Source organism: Amblyomma americanum, chromosome 8, assembly GCF_052857255.1.
Source record: "Amblyomma americanum isolate KBUSLIRL-KWMA chromosome 8, ASM5285725v1, whole genome shotgun sequence".
Classification (NCBI taxonomy): domain Eukaryota; kingdom Metazoa; phylum Arthropoda; class Arachnida; order Ixodida; family Ixodidae; genus Amblyomma; species Amblyomma americanum.
Window position 1 is genome coordinate 51,424,903 of NC_135504.1, and position 17,183 is coordinate 51,442,085.

General features: G+C 47.6%; 1 long non-coding RNA gene across 1 annotated transcript; it reads left to right on the forward strand.

Annotated features, from left to right (window-relative positions):
* The first annotated feature begins 13,227 nt into the window (after window positions 1-13,227).
* On the forward strand, window positions 13,228-15,416 carry LOC144102131 (uncharacterized). Its single transcript, XR_013308182.1, has 3 exons — window positions 13,228-13,284; window positions 14,648-14,751; window positions 15,333-15,416. It is a non-coding gene; the product is annotated as an uncharacterized LOC144102131 (long non-coding RNA).
* Window positions 15,417-17,183: the final 1,767 nt, after the last annotated feature.

Here is a 17,183-nt window from a genome sequence, read left to right on the forward strand (position 1 = left end):
ACGTGACACGTGACATGCAAACGCGGAAGCGCCTGAGTGGCTGGCGCTCGGTCCCATGTGACCTGCTGTCCAACACACACGTCAGCCTCACTTCGGAGGGAGGCCATTGCTGAAGGAGCAGGCCAGAACTTCAGACGCGCGTCTCCTAGCGCGTCTCCTGGAAGAGATTGATGGGGCAGCGGCATAGTACCTGAGCAGTGCCTCGGACTGGATGCAACCGGCAGCTGTAGTTTTGCAAGGAAGGCCCCTGCGACAAAGCATCACGAAAGGTGAGAACGACAAATGATTCTAAACGATCATATCTAGTCATGAAGACAGTGTTTGTATATGTGCCCATAATGATAGTCGGAAGGTGTAAAAAAACGGTGGTCGAATTTCGATGGAGGCGGAATTGTAGAGCCCCGTGTACTGTGCGATGTCAGTGCACGTTAAAGAACCCAAGGTCGTCGAAATTTCCTGAGCCCTTCACTACGGCGTCCCTCGTAGCCTGTGGCGCTTTGGGACGTTAAACCCTCCATAAGGCATAAGCCATAAAAAAAAAAACCCCGCCATGACTATGTCTCGGTTAAAGGGGCTTCAGGTCGCCGTTGAAAGTGTTTTTTTTTCTGTTGATTCGCTGGACAGAGCGATGCGTTCTAGAGTGGGTCGACAAGGTTGGCTGCTGCGTTCGCCGTGCGTCGCTGCCTTTCTAGCCTGGCGTCCCGGAGCATATGTGTCACGAGGCCGTCATTTTTGCACATTCTTAAGCTGCACTGGGGCACCTCTGAGACTAGCGGCAGGTAAAATTGGAAGCTATTTGTGTTAAGCGGAAATGATGGCTAGCCGTCGGACTTAGCATAGGCGGGCGACTATTACTTAGGCGCGTGTGCTCCGTTGTGCAGCATGATTTTACACTTGATCCAAAGCGTAGCTTTACCTGTCGTGAGGGGTCAGTGATCACGGAGCTCGGCTAGTGATCCGGAGGATCAGGGTTTTCAATCCTGGCCACGGAGGCCGCGTTCTGAAGGCGGCGGAACGCATGAATCGCCCGCGAGCTGTTCGTGCCGGCAAATATGAAAAATCTGAGGACTAGAATGATCGAGTTGCTTTTGATGTATTCTCATATAGGATTCTACTAACTCTATCCACTTTTCCACCCTAATCTACTACGAATTTCCAGTAAGAACCCCTCGTGTTTGAAATTTCCGGAGCCGTAGTTGAAATTTCTAAGGCGTCCCTTAATAGCCTGAGTCTCCTTGGGACGCCATAAAGCATAAACCACTAATTACGTTAATCCACCCACTAAATCCGACTAATTTATCCAAACCAACGCACTAATCTCCTTAAATCCGGCTTAATATCTTTTTCAGGCGTAGGCCTGCTTTCAAATTTGAGGGGTTTCGAAATATTTTGGTGTGCGCGTTCTTTATGAATGTGTTTAAGAAGGTCGGAAGTTTTTCTCTTCTTTCCGGTTTTCTGTCCCGGCAGGCATTGTTCTGTGGTCCATGATATCACGGCAGACTCGCTCTTACCCTCGAAGCACCCTTCACTTTCACCACGCGTACGCGGCGTGTTCCTGTTAATTTCAGGCCCCGTCAGCGGCACGACAAGCGTATTTCACGATAATTTGTCTGAACTCAACCTGGCAGCGATATTGGCCTGTTTGGCGGAAGTCTATAGGCACGTGCCTTTCTTTTTTCGTGCCGACACGTACTGCTAATTTTTCTGTGGAGTGTATTGTGCGTTTTACTGTACACGTTTGTTGCTGCCGTGCGTTGTGTTAAGCTAACGTTGCTAGTGGATCGTAGAAAACTAAGAAACAAACGCTCACTGAAAACTTTGTTATTAGGCAGCGTTCGCGTTTTTCCTCTATCGTCCGCGTTTTTCGACTGCTGTTCTTTTTGACGCTTATTGCAGCTAACAGCTAACACTCAATGAACTTTTTAACTTGCTGCGACGAGATTTTTATTGCGAAATCACTATTAGCCTTGTACACCTGTGTGAAGCCTCTGAGAGAGTCACGAAAAGAAGCGCGGATAACTGCCTCCATAGCTGAAGTTACATGAATGCGACAGAAGTCGACTCCTGTCCACTTTTTGAGGGAAAGGGCAAGTTTTGAGAAGGAGATAAGTGGCTCGTCCTCTAGTTTGTTCGACGTTTTTGCGCTTTCCTCAAAAAGTGGGGTGGAGCTGACTTGTCTCGTATTCATGTAAATTGCGGCTTCTGTTTCAGTGCCCAGTTGAATCGCGCTTTGCTTTGTAAATGGCAGTCGTGACAGGTATATGCTCTGCATGCGTTGGCGTTGACAAAGCTCTGGCAGAAACGCGGCAGCGGAGCGAATGGCCGCCGGCGTTCATTTCGTTCATTGGCTTTGGCGTTGACAGCGTTCTAATAATAACAATGATAATTGGTTTTGAGTAAAGTAAATGGCGCAGTATCTGTCTCATATATCGTTGGACGCCTGAACCACGCCGTAAGGGAAGGGATAAAGGAGGGAGTGTGGGTCAGAAATATTTCCTGTGGCTCAGAAATATTTTTGCTGTAATGTGAATTGACTGTGGTGGGGCTGAGTTAATAAACAACGAATTTAGTTGCGTGAGAAAAATGATTAAAAGGATATGGCAAAATGATTTTATGGGCTGGCCAGACTTTTTGCGGTGTCTGTCAATTCTTTTCTCTAACTAGGCCTCGGAAGGGGCTGTGCAGACAGTGCATAGGAAGCCATCTACCTGTAATAGCTGCTTCTTGTGCTTTCATAAAAATTAAAACGAAAATTGGTTTTGGGGGAAATGAAATGGCGCAGTATCTCTCTCACATCTCGGCGGACACCTGAACTGCGCCGTAAGGGAAGGGATGAAGGAGGGAGTGAAAGAAGAAAGGAAGAAAGAGGTGCCTTAGTGGAGGCCTTCTGAATAATTTCGTCTACCTGGGGTCTTTAACATGCACTGGCATCGCACAGCACACGGGTGCCTTTGCATTTCGTTTTGAAACCGCAGAAGCTACTTGAAGCACTGACATGACACATATTATTCTACGTACCAAGAATGCGCTAATTGTTGGGTAACACATCGCTGTATGTAACTTTCCTCCTGCTTTTGCGCAATGAAAATAACGCAATAATAATTATGATAACTCTTTCTCAATACGCCGCACGTGGCCAACGCGAGCTCATGTACTTCGAGAAATTACTGAGTTGAAAGCATGAACCATTGCTGTGACTCGCAGAAACTGCAAAAGCGCCTACAAGCCTTGAAACCCGCGATCAACGCCTCTCCGCGACGCCACTCCCTTGCCTTTTCCCTACCACGAGCCCGCTAGCAGCTGCAGCGCCACCTCGTTTGTTTGACAACATGCAGGAGGTCAACGCGGAGTGCAGGCAACATTGGCAGTGAGATCCGGAGGAGACCTCCGGAGAAGGAGTAACTCCGGCGAAGGGAGGGGTTGTGCAGTCCTGCAGTTTGCTCCTCGCGCGCCTTCATTTTGGCGGAACGAATGGAGGGCCAAGAGCAAAACCAAGACGAAGCAAGAATAGAACAAGAGCATCCACCCCAACTATACAGGTACGTGCGCGCCTTTAATGGAGCTGTGTGACGGGTTGAGTGCATGGGCCCGCTCATTTCTCTCATTGGGTACTTTGTAGGCCGTCTGCACGAATGTATTGCACTATGGGAAGCGTTCTCGGAAATGGTCAAATTTGTGCGCCTCCTAAATTCAACCCTGGTGTCCACCTTTGACGGCCGTCGAGTCGTCGCAGTCGCTCGAGTCCGGCCGAGAGCCGGTGGGTGAGGATGGCGTGCCATGACAACGCGCGCGTGTACGTACAGTACAGCAAGCTTTGGTGGCGGTGAGCGCTGGCAAAAGCCGTACGATGCGCGAAGAACGCAACGAAGGGACAAATGCAGCTTGTCGTTGCGGTCTCGGCGCGCAGTAGCCGTGGGCCTTATTATTAATACTGCGACAGCGTTCATCTGGACAGCTTTACACTGCATGCAGCACGCGTGCATAGGGCTTTGTGCGAACTTGTTCGTTAAGCCCGAAATCGCATTCCCTGAAAAGCTCCGTCCGCCGCAAGTTTTCTCCCTCGCGTTTCCGTATTGACACCTTGTGGACCGCGTCGAATATAGATTAGGAAGCGTTTTCTCAGAAACTCGACATTTCGGGCACATAGAGAAGCGTTCGTTTCCGCTGCAACAACAGCAAATTCGGCGTCTCGAAGAACCCACGAGACGCGCACCCCGACACGACTCCGCCGCTCAGTTGCAGTGGAAGTGGGCTCCCCCGTCTCCGTCTGCGTCCCACCGCCGCCGACCTGCAAGCTTATGCGAGATTTTATTTAATAATAATAATAATCGGTGTTTGGGGAAAGGGAATGGCGCAGTATCTGTCTCATATATCGTTGGAACCCTGAAACGCGCCGTAAGAGAAGGGATAAAGGAGGGAGTGAAAGAAGAAAGCATGAAAGTGGTGCCGTAGTGGAGGGCTCCAGAATAATTTCGACCACCTGGGGAGCTTTAACGTGCACTGACATCGCACAGCACACGGGCGCCTTAGCGCTTTGCCTACATAAAAACCTGCTCCATAAGCATAAGAGCCTCCATAAGAGCCTTCTTTTCAGGAAACGAAATGCTCATAACTATCTCCCTGGGACAGTGGACACCACAATCGTGCTTTAGGTACGTGGCGGTGGTGACAGACATGTGCGCTGCATGCGTTGGCGTTGATAACGTTGTGGCAGAAACATTGCAGAGCCATAGGCCGCCGGCTATAGTGGCGTTGGTGTTGACAATGCTGTAGACTTATTTGATTTTGGGGGAAGGCAGATAACTGGCTTCCTGGATCAGTGGACCCCTCAACAGCGCTTTGAGGTACTGTACGTGACGTGCGCTGCATGCATTGACAACGTTGTGGCAGAAACGCGGCAGGCAGTGGAACACTCACCACGGTGCCTCAGTGGTTGGGCGCTCGGCCTCGGCATCCGCGCTTCAGACAAAACGTGAATGCGCCCGTGTGCGGTGTCAGTCTTGCTTTTTCCCGCAGCCTTCCAGTCCGGCGGCTCCTTTTTTCACCCCCACCTTCCTCCCTTGCCTTACGGCGCTGTTCGGTTGTCCACCATGATAGGACACACTGCGTCATTCCTCAAAAACCATTTTTTATGCGAAAAGCTTTACTACGCTAAGTAAAGCGGTCGTCGCATGGGCTAGAGATCGAACTTGAACGACCTTGAGTCCAACCATGTTTATCCCTTCCTTTCGACGTGGTTTGGGTGTCCATCAAAGTTTGTGAGACAGTCACGGTCATTTATTTTCCCAAAAATCGATTTTCAAAACTGATCTTCAATTTTCTTCGAAAGCAAAGAAAAGGCAGGTAAATGGCCCCCTGGGATAATCGGCACCTAAGTTGCGCAGTAACCCACATGGCGGTAGTGACAGATGCGCGCTGCAGGCGTTGGTATTCACAAGGTTGTAGCAGAAACGCGGCACTGAAGAACTGTCGGCGTCCATTGTGTTTATTGCCGTTGGTGTTGACAAGGCTTCCCTTTCGGCGCGGTTCACGTGCCCGCCGATATGTGACAGGTGCTGTGCCATTTCCTTTCCCCAATAATATTAATAAAAATAATTGGTTTTTTGCGGAAAGAAAATGGCACACTATCTGTCTCGTATATTGTTGGACACCTGAACGGCGCCCTAAGAGAAGGGATAAAGGAGGGAGTGAAAGAAGAAAGGAAGAGGTGCCGTAGTAGAGGGAGGGCTCCGGAATAATTTCGACCACCTGAGGATCCTTAACGTGCACTGACATTGTACAGCACACGGGCGCCTTAGCGTTCTTCCTCCATAAAAACGTAGCCGCCACAGTCGGGTTTGAACCTGGGAATTCCGGATCAGTAGTCGAGCGCCCTAACCACTGAGCCACCGCGGCGGGTTTTCCCCCAAAGCCAATTATCATTTTCAAGGCGCATAACTGACTCCCTGGGACAGTGGATGCCTCAATCGCGCTTTTAGGTATGTGGCAGGGGTGAGAGGGAGATGTGGGCTCCATGCATTAGCCCTGACAATGTTGTGGCAGACACGCGGCACTGCAGCTTTACGCCGTAGCCTTCATTGTGTGACCAACCTTTCGCGATCAACCTTTAACTGCCACCTTCCAGGGTGGCAGGGTGGACACGCTGCCTATCCAGTGAACGCACTCAACGTTAAAGACGCCAAGCCGCGTCTAGTGGTCTGATTAAGAACAGCTTTTGCTCTCTAGCCAGGTTTAGCAGTACTTCAACCACAGCTAATTTTTTTCAATAGGGCGCCGGCGTTCATTAGATTCAGTGGGGTTAGTTTAACTTTCATAACTGGATTCCTTGTTCAGTGGACACCTCAATCACGCTTTGAGATACGTGGCGGTGGTGCCCACGTGCAAAACACCGTGCTCAGCAATTTTAAACCACCAGGAAATTTTTTTTCCATGCAAGGGCGCCTCAGGGAGTGCGTTAATCATAATGGAATAACACGAACTCTTGCGAAAGAAGTTGTCAGCGTTTGTTTGTGCTCGTTTTGAGCGGGTTCGATTCCGGCCGTGGCGCCCAAATTTCGATGGAGGCGAAAGTCTAGAGGCCCGTGTATCGTGCGATGTTAGTGCACATTAAAGAACTCCACATGGTCGAAATTTCCAGAGTCCTTCGCTACGTCGTCCCTCATAGCCTTAGTGCCTTTGAGATGTTACCCCCCCCCCCCTCCCTTCATAACCTATAAGCAAAATTATATACAAATACTGGATATGGAAATACCTCATCCTTCGAGAGGATTTGTATGTCAGAAATGTATGCCATGTGCCATGTTAACTCAGTGGTTACTGCATTTGGCTGCTGAGCGCGAGGACGCAAAACTGAATTTCAGTGGTGGCGACCGCGTTCCCACAGAGGTAATGTGCAAAAAACTTTCCGGTTTAGCATTGCAGAGCTTAGGGCGCTCGGCTTTACTGTACTGCTGCTGACAGGAAGATAAAAAGGAAAGTGCACGGGCCTGCCTACTGGCTCAACCCGAGCCACGCTCGCTGCCGCGTGCTGAAAGTAGGAGAGTTAAGGGATAGGAGAGGAAAGATAGAAAGAAAAGACACCGCGCGCTAATAGGTACGCGTAGGCCCCGGGCAGATCCCGGAGGCAGTGCAATACCGGGCCGACCCGTGCCAGAGTGCGTCTAGCACTCCATCATATTCCAGAAATAATATCTTGGGTGCAAGGACCAGCAGCAGATATTAAATCAGGTATCAGGTAATTCTTTAATCCTCGGTACAGGCAATTCTCGGCTACTGATCCGGAGTACTCGTGTTCGAATGCGACCGCGGCGGCAGTGTTTCGCTGGAGGCGAAATGCAAGAGAACCCGTGTGCTGTGCCATATCAGAGTACGTTAAAGATCCCTAGGTGGTGGAAATTATTCAGGAGCCCTCGACTACGGCACCTCTTTCTTCCTTTTTTCTTTCACTCCCTCCTTTATCGTTTCCCTTATGGCGCGGTTAAGGTGACCACCGAGTTGTGAGACAGATACTGCGCCATTTCCTTTCCACAAAAACTAATTTTGAATTTCAATTTTTTTAGCATTGCTGAGCGCGAAATATTGTGCAACCGCCGCGATGGCTGAGTGGTTAAGGCGCTCGGCTACTGATCAGGAGTTCCCGGGTTCGAACCCGACCGCGGCGGTTCCGTTTTTATGGAGGAAAAACGCTAAGGCGCCCATGTGCTGTGCGATGTCAGTGCATGTTAAAGGTCCCCAGTTGGTCGAAATTATTCCGGAGCCCTCCACTACGGCACCTTTTCCTTCCTTTCTTCTTTCACTCCCTCCTCTGTTCCTTCCTTGACGGCGCCGTTCAGGTGTCCAACGATATATGACACAGATATTGCGCTATTTGTATTCCCCCTAAAAAACAATCATTATTATGATTATTAAATATTGTGCGAAAGCACAGTTTTCCGCTGCGGACAACCGCCACATACCCCAGAGCATGATTTAGGTGTAAACTTACCCAGGCAGCCAGCCACTTATGCGCCTTTCCTTTCCTTATAATCAATAGAGTTTAAAAGGTCAGCGCCAATGAACGTTGGTGGTCAATTCCTTCAGTGCCGGATTTCTTTCTGGAACGTTGTCAACGCCAAGGCAAGCAGCGCACATCTGTAGCGGAAAGCGCGATTGAGGTGTCCACTGACTCAGGAAGCCAGTTATGCGCCTTTCATTTCCGTTCGTGACACCCTCTCAGGCTGCACGCCGTACACCATTTGATCTTTCTGTTTAAGAGGATTACTGCTTTCACACTTGATAGACACGTATGCAGAAACCGAAAACGCTGAGTATGCAGAAACCGAAAACGCTGAGTACGTAGCCCTCCCTATAATAAGATTTCTTTGCAGTGACGTCATGATCGGCATTGGTGGTGATTTTATATTTCCAACTGCAGGCAACCGCTGCCGTCTCCTGTCAGGCTCGGACATTCCTTGATGTAGCAGGTATGTGTATGACCTCGAAAAGATTTTAAGAAGACTTTTCTATGCTCGAGCTTCCTAACACTGTGCCCTTTTTATTTTTTATTTTCCTACTTATAACCGGGAACAGACATCGGTATGGAAGGAATTTGAATCCTGCCTCAACGGGTGGAGTGCAGTCATCACGTGGTTGCTCCCCGCTCAGTGATCAGGTATTTTGAAGGGGCAAGGGAGATTCTCCAGTGTGAACTAACACCAGACGCATAGCATAACATTACGCACATAACTGACCTGCATGCTTCATTGCATTGATACCGCTGACGATGGGAAACTTTGTACTTGCACACCTGGAGCACTCGCTGCAACTGCAGCAAAACTGCATACCCACGAATTGCTCCTTCAAGCCTTGTGTACCCCATCAAAACCATCATGTTGAGATATTTACTCAGCTAGTCTGCTTAGCAAGGAATACGCATCATCCTACCTATGCTCTTTACGCGGCCATTCATGCGGTGTACCAAAGACTTGAGTGGCGTTATGCAGGATAGCTTGGACGTGCAGTAACCTGTATCCATTAGCCCTGCAATTTAGGCACGAAATTTGTCGCGCGAGGCGCGGACTCTAAATAAAGTCCGCGAAAATCTCGCGCTCCAAAATTATAATGCATGTCTCTGCGCTAAAATCGTTCCTGACTGAACAACTTGCAACTCGCGGAAGTCTGATCTGAAGCTAGAAAAAGCGCTTCGTGTATCACGATGCCGTCAGTTCTTGTAGCACAGTAGTTATCGCTTTCATAAAGAAAGCTTCTCAGCTGACTTCGTGATGATTGTGTATTTTTATGGCTCAAGGGCATCTGGGGCCAAAGAGCACCATGGCACAAGGGGTTTTCGTAGTCTTAATGCAGGGTCGAAGACACATTACTCAAGCATTTCACCCTAAAGAAGCCGGGCTCCCGGCTAGGCGAAAGCTTGTACCCATTGAATCCCCCGATGGGTACCAGACGGCACTGGATATCGAATCCCGCACATCCTGCATTCGACGCGTATTCTCCGCTACTACTGCTGCGGCATCTGAGCTGTCTTCGTTTAACAGCACACCATGCACCCCACTGCAAATCGGTAGGGAATTGGGCACCTTGGCACCATCCGAATTTTGCACTGCCATGGTCTTAAGTGTGCATTTACAGTGGAGCTTCACGTCAGTTTATGTAGCATAAGTTTTGAATGCCAGTTGATGTGTAGTGCACTCATACCGTGCAGTTATTCTGACGCAGCGCGTGAAGGGACAGCTGTGAAATTTGAGCTTTGTCTCGGCTGCCTGCTAGTAGAGGTCTCAGCGAACAGCAAACAGTGGGCTTCGCGAAGCCTGCTGTCCTGGCGGCGGTCACTTCAAACTGAGCTCTTTGTACACGTCTGTGCAGTGGTACTTTTTACGTGACACAAGCCTTTGCTACCCCACTTGTACTGACGCAATGTCATGCACATCTTTGATGCATGGCTGGAGGGACGCCTGGGAAGCGTACGCAGGAATCCCACAGAGGAGAGTTCCTTGCAGCCGATGTCTGAATTCTAGAGGCTCGTGTACTGTGCGATGAAGGTGCACGTTAAAGAACACCAGGGGGTCGAAATTCCCGAAGCCCTTCACTACGGCGTCCCTCATAGCCTGAGTCGCTTTGGCACAAGAACTTTGTTCGTTGGTGGTTAGTCTCGCATGCCTGTTCTCTTTCACAGCGGTGAAATGCAGAGGCAAAAGCCATAAAGCTTAAAAAGGGGGGAAGGGGAGCTAAGAGCACCATCTCTTTCTTTTTATTCAACATTTGGGCTGTAATACACAAGATATAATGCAAGAAGCTGAAAGCTCCTGTCGATGAACACTTACACATGCATAAGCAGCATCGCACAGCCAAAAGGACAAAAAAAAAATAATTCAAACTGGAAAATAAACAGTGATTTTCTGAAAGTGTGTAATGAAGATGATTGTTTAATGTGTATTAGAGATAAAATTTTTGGAACGCGCTTTTCAGCCCGTGGAAAATTTTAAGGAAGTGCGGGATCAACTGCTGGGCAAGGAATTATTGCATGTGAATTTATTTTGTCAGGAACCTTGTCCAGCTGATGGCTCTTAAACAGGGTTACCCAGTTGACCTTCAAAAGTTTGGAAAGAAATATGCCAGTTCAATAGATAGAATCATGATGGTGGGGAGGATGGAAGAGAGCGAACACAACCTTGAAGGGCTGTGTGTGTCCATACGTGGGGAGCTGCTACAGGTGTCATGGTATGACTAGTTGGGCTGAGATCAATAAACTAGAACATAACTTAGAATTGAGGCCAAACGAAATGCCAGGGAGCGAAAGGGCGAAAGGAGGACGGGGGGTACGAAAGCAAAGGGTTTCCCTTCGCTAATAGCAATGGCAGGCCAGTCAAACTGGAAATCTGGAACATAAGTCGCGCCAGCCAAAGGAAAGCGAAAACAGGTTCGCGCACATGCTCAGCGCAATTAAGAAATAGTTATATGCTTATATATACAGACTTATATGCATATTTAAGCACATATGATATTGGTAACTCTGACGCTGGCCTCCGTAATTTGAAGGTTCCTTGTAGTCACCGTTCCAGTTTACGACTAAAAGTCAGCGCTAGTATTCAGCCATGTCACCACAACCTGCACTTCGTGGCAGGTGGCAGCCTGCCCACCTTGTAAACAAACTGCCCACCTTTGCAGGATACATTTAAGTTAATGAATGGTCGCAAGAGGTTTCATTGTCGCAAGCCCCATCGGTGGCTGTTTTAAACAGCCGCTTGCTGGGCCGGTGACGCGTTGTTTAACCGCTGCACTGCTGCACCACTGCGCCAGAAGTGGTGTGAGCACTTCCAGCCATCTATTAATGTAGAGAGAAACCTGACCAGTTCTGAATGTATGAGCCCCGTAAACGTCATCGCATCATACCTTTAAGGCCGAGCTTAAGTGTGCCTTACAGCTTCTTTTTTGCTTTTCTGGGTCGCTCTGATTATGAAACCTACATAAATTCACTGTGAAAGTTCAATCGTCTTCATGATGGTACTGATTACGATTACGAGTTTTGATACCACTGTTGTCTCCAAATGGGTCAGCAGTGAATTAGGTGCATATATTAGCGGCTGGCTAGAAAGCGGCATAAGAGAATGGCTGTCTACACAGTAAGCATAGCTGAGGTAATTGTCTGTGGGAAAGTACCAACGCAATTTCTTCTCTATAATCAGTAAGGACGTTTTAATGTTTTCAATTGTAGTGCTATGAACTGAGTCTGGAAATGTTTTCATGCCGGGGACGTGACCCTAACACAGCTATGTCACCACGTCATGACACAGCCACTTTAGTGTGTAAACATCGGAAGCATAAAAACTTGTCAGTGTCGCCGCGAGAGAAACTTTCGGTCCACATTCTTTTCATCAGTTACTTTCCGCCAACACCGATTGAGTTACAAACTACTGCTAGCAAAAAAAAAAGTTGACCAAAGAATCTTCAGGTAGTTCTAACTTCCTTCCCACCTGGCATTACCGATCCCAAATAGTCCTCCATTTGGAGCTCCGCGAGTGCCTCGGTTTTCTGTTTGACCTACAAATTTAAAACGTAGGGCACAGTGCGTTCTCATGAAAAAATAAACCATGCAATGAATGATGCATATTATTGCTTTTCGTTTCAAGACAGCATCCGTTCACAAAAAGAACGAAATCCCGGCGCGAAATTAATCTTAAAAATCCTAATTTCGCTGAGTTTTGCATGCTATGTGGCACTCTTGGGGCATATAGAATGAACCCTGTTTTGCCTTTTACCCGACTGAGGGTCGGTTCTTTTTTCGTGGTTGCATTCTCCCCAAAGTGTCTAGGGTGGCGAAAAAAATTAAGGAAGGAAGGAATAAATATGAAACCAAGTATTTCACTTGATTAGGAATAATGCGTGAATAACGTGAGCAAAATAGCTGTGTAGTGCATATTCGGACAAAGAGAAAGAGACGTCATAGCTGCTCTTGCCACTGTCATGCGCTACAATTGAAATAAATGGAGAATTTTGATATCAGGGGGAGCAGCCCACGTGCCGTTATGAAAGGTTGGTCTTAGATCCTATACTTTGTTAGCCGTAGTTTTCATGTTAAACAAAGACTGCACGAAAAGTAGAGCCAAGTGCTGCTCCGTTTTACTTTCCTGTCCTGTGCTACCTGCGGCCACCTTGTCTCCGCAAACTATTGAACCTCATCCGCCCACCAGACGTCCTGAATCTTGCTGATATGCTCGCTTTCTCTTCAAATCTGGTGCCTTGTCTCCGGAGACCATCGGTTACCTTGTTTTCCCGTTACATGCCTGCGTGGTTCGACATGGGCGACATAGAGCGGGCATCATTCAGCACAGGCTAATGTCCTTGAGAAGAAATTTTGAATGGATGCCGAAGTGAACAGGAAATATCAAGGCAATCTTCATCGCGGTGTCTGTAAAGATGTTATGGTGGTCTCAACGTATATTTTGTTTATGTTTTAATCTGCAGTTTTCTTCCTTGTTGGCACCCTTTGCCTCTGCTTTCGCTCGATGAGTGTGGCTCCTTCTCGTCATGCACATTAGCCTCCGCTGTTTTTGTCGACTCTGCAATGAGTTTCCGCTCAGTACAGCCATTAATCATTGCACTTTATATATGTGTGCCTTGCTGCTTTCTGCGCACTCAGTGTCCGCTAGTTGAAGCTGGTAACCTGAACACCACAAACTAATCGTGAACTACTCCACTTTGCTTCAGCACATCGGACCTGTGGTTCAGCCGTCACCTTGTGTGATCTGAGCTTCAAGCCCTTTTCCGATCCTCGTGGCTGCCAGAGAGCCGGTAAGTTCACGAGCCAACAGCTTTCTTCCCGGCAGAGCTTTTCACTAGCCCAATGGAATACTGTCAGATGAGAAGTTACCTTGCCTCTACCTGACGTGAAATCTTGAGATTCGGAGGAAGCATAACATCGTATGCACACAGGGGTCTTTTGTCCCAAAAGGAGTATCAAACATGGTGGTGATATTCCTTAACAGGTCTATGGGCAGCTGGTAGATTCAAACATTTTTTACCAATCCAAGGGTGGTGTTACAACTACAAGAGAAGTTCTTCAGCACATTGCACACGTTGAGAAAGCTTGACACTAAAATCGAGAGGGTTCCAGGGTGTCTTATAGGCTCTCTTTCCCAGGCGCCTTTTAAATGAAAATCACCTAACCGAATGTGGGTAGAATTACTAAGGTTCATATGTAATGTACATATAGGGATACCAGGTATTTTAAAATTAATTTAGTGAGCACGTTGTTATAGCCTGCTGTAGAAGAAATTGCAAGGTCAACACGCGCTTCGTTGGACATAGCGCATTGAAAGTCGAAAAAAAAGTGCTCACAGAACCGTTGCCAATCTATCACTCCAGATTCAACAATAACTGTTAAGATATTTTAACGCCGAAGCATTCGATTGCGAACTCCCGTTCACTATTAAAGCCATCTTCCGTCCGCCCGTCCAGGTCCCCAAAAAGGCAGTTCACGTCACTAAATAAGTGCAATTGCCACCTTCCTACCGTGCCGCTGCGGATCTGTTCATTGGGCGAGAGACCGACAGCCGCCTGAAGAAATATCTGTGCAAAAAGCCTTATGGGAGCTTGGGATACACGGGATGTGTCTGATAAGCTCCTCCGAGGTGGATGTGTTTGTAATAGCTACGTGCCATGGCAGTGTCGCATTGCTTAACCGCTGCTGGGCTCTGCATTTCGCTGTAGCCTAATCATGCCTCCACGGTGGCTCAGTTATGGTGCTCGGCTGTTGACCTTAAGGACGCGGGTTCAGTCCCTGCCGAGGCGGTCACACTTCGACGAAGGAGGAACGCTAGAGGCCCGTATATTGGGCGGTCTCGGTGCACGTTAAAGAACCCCAGGTGGTTGAAATTTCCGGAGCCCTCCACTACGGCGTCCCCCATAGTCTGAGTCCTTTTGGGACTTTACTCCTATAAGACTAAAACGATACCGTAGCTCTTAACTACGGTGTGCTTCATAGTCCATGTTTCTTTTTGGCAAGGTAATTTCTACAATTTACAATTCAAATTGCAATTCTATTTTTCAGTGTCTCTTTTGTTGAACCGCCTTTCCCTTCAACTTTAATGACAAAAATAGCAGCGCGTCACGAGCATAGAGCTATTAATTAATTTGAGACTACTTTCACTTCCAGTCACTGCTGCTACGCCATTGGTGCAATGATGCTCCTTCAACTTCCATGGAGCACAGCACGAGTAACATGTCCAGCATCGGGGCCTGCCAAGAAAGAGCCTCAGAGTAAATTCCACCTCTCTGGCATCAATGGTCGCGATTCTGGCGCAGTGACCGAGGCGAGGTGGCGAGTAACCGAGATGACAGACTCCAAGCTTAAAATGCGCTTGTGCATACATCCTTGCTTCTTTTTGAGAGGGGGCAGCCGAAAAATTTTGGCATAGGCGGCTTATAGTGGGCAGCATCCAGCGCAGGGTAATCACCTTGTCAATAAATTTTGAGTGACGGAATAATGGGTGGATGCCGAAGTGAAGAGGAAATATCAAGGCGATTTTCGTTGCGGTGTCTCTAAATATGCTACGGTGGTCGCAGCGTATCTTTTAGGTTATAATGTTTAGTTTTCTTCCTTGTAGGGACCCTTTGCCTCTGCCTTCGCTCGACAAGTGTGGCTCCTTCTCGCCATGTCCATTAGCCTCCACAGTTTCTGTCGACTCTGCAATGAATTTCCCCTTAGTTCAGCCCTTAATCATTGCACTCTATAAGTGTGCCTTCCTGCTGTCTGCATGCGCTGTCCATGTCCACTAGTTTAAGCTAATATCCTGAACACCATAAACAAACTAACCCTGAACTACTCCACTGTGCTTCAGGACTTCAGGACCTGTGCTACAGCCTTCGGCTTGACTGTTCTGAGCTTCAAGCCCTGCTCCGATCCTCGCGGCTGCCAGAGAGCCGGTAAGTTCTCGAGCCAATAGCTTTCTTCCCGGCAGAGCTTCTCACTAGCCCAATGGAATACTGTCAGATGAGAAGTTACCTTGCCTCTACCTGACGTGAGATCGTGAGATTCAGAGGAAGCATAACATCGTATGCACACAGGGGTCTTTTGTCCCAAAAGGAGTATCAAACATGGTGGTGATATTCCTCAACAGGTCTATGGGCTGCTGGTAGATTCAAACATTTTTTACCAATCCAAGGGTGGCGTTACAACTACAAGAGAAGTTGTTCAGCACATTGCACGCGTTGAGAAAGCTTGACACTAAAATCGAGAGGGTTCCAGGGTGTCTCATAGGCTCTCTTTCCCGGGCGCCTTTTAAGTTAAAACCAAATTATTGAATGTGCGTAGAATAACTAAGGTTCATGTGAAATGTACATATATGTATAGTATTTATTTTAAACTTAACGTAGTGAACATGTTGTTATAGCTTGCTGTAGAAGGAATTGGAAGGTGAATACGCACTTCGTTGTGCATAGCGCATTGAAAGTTGAAAAAAAAAGAACTCAGAGAACGGTAGCCATTCTGTCACTATAGAATCAACTATAACTGTTAAGATATTTTAACGCCGTAGTATTCTATCTCCCGTTCACTATTAAAGCCATCTTCCGTCTGCCCGTCCAGGTCCTCAAAAAGGTGGCTCACGTCACTAAATAAACGCGATTGCCACCTTCCCACCGTGTCGCTGCAGATCAGTTCATTGGGCGAGAGAACGACAGCCGCCATAATAACTATCGTCTGTATATGTATATGGCGGCTTGTCTTGAGCCTATTGAGCTGCAGGACGACACGCGCTCATGTGTAGAGTGTCCGTGTGAAGGAAAGGATGATTGGCACGACCGCTTGCAGGAAGAGCTTGTGTTAACCTCCTCGCGGCACCGTATCGTGTTTCTGTCACAGGTTCTTGCACCGGTTTCTCCAGCACAGTAGAAAAAAGTACAAGCGCAAGCCCAGCCATTTTTGGTGCAAAAATTTGAAAATTGCTTAATTATAACATACGTTTTACAGTAATATTGAATACAGTGGTTAATTCTTCTGATATGTAGCAAAAACCTTATTTTAATGTGTTTCCATCTGTGGCATCTAACAGTTGAGACTGCCATTGAAAACCAAATGGGGAACGCTTTTTACGATAGCAAAAATGTTACTAGCAAAACAAATTTGAAGAATGCCGTCGGGTGATCTGTAAATATATTAATTGTATAGTGAAATCATACATTATATGAATAAACTTGCGTTGGCAAGTGGTTTCTTGCTGAAAAATGCTTTTGTCTAGAATTGCGGGGTATGGGAAAGCGTCGGCGTCAATATATAAGATTTGTCTTTTGTTTTCCTTTTTGGTGCACCCTGCTTACGAAAAGTGCACGAATACTCCCTCGACATTCAATCGGGCTAATGGTGGTACTAATTAATATTAAACGATTTGAAAGTGCTGTTGTCGCCAGATTAGTAGACAGTGAGGTAGGCGTGCTTACGAGTGGTAGTCTACAAACAGGTATACACAATGGCTGCCTACACAATGAGCATAGTCGAGGTGACTGTCTTTGGGAAAGTACGACCGCATTTCTGCATTTCGCATTTCTGTATGTTGTCTGTTGTTGTGCTGATAACTTAGTCTGAAAATTTGTGTTTATGCCGGGAACGTCACATTAGTGAAAGACATGAGAGCGCAAAATGGCAACACGGACGAGTAAGGCAATAGGACGTGCGCGGCGCTTTCAACAGAATT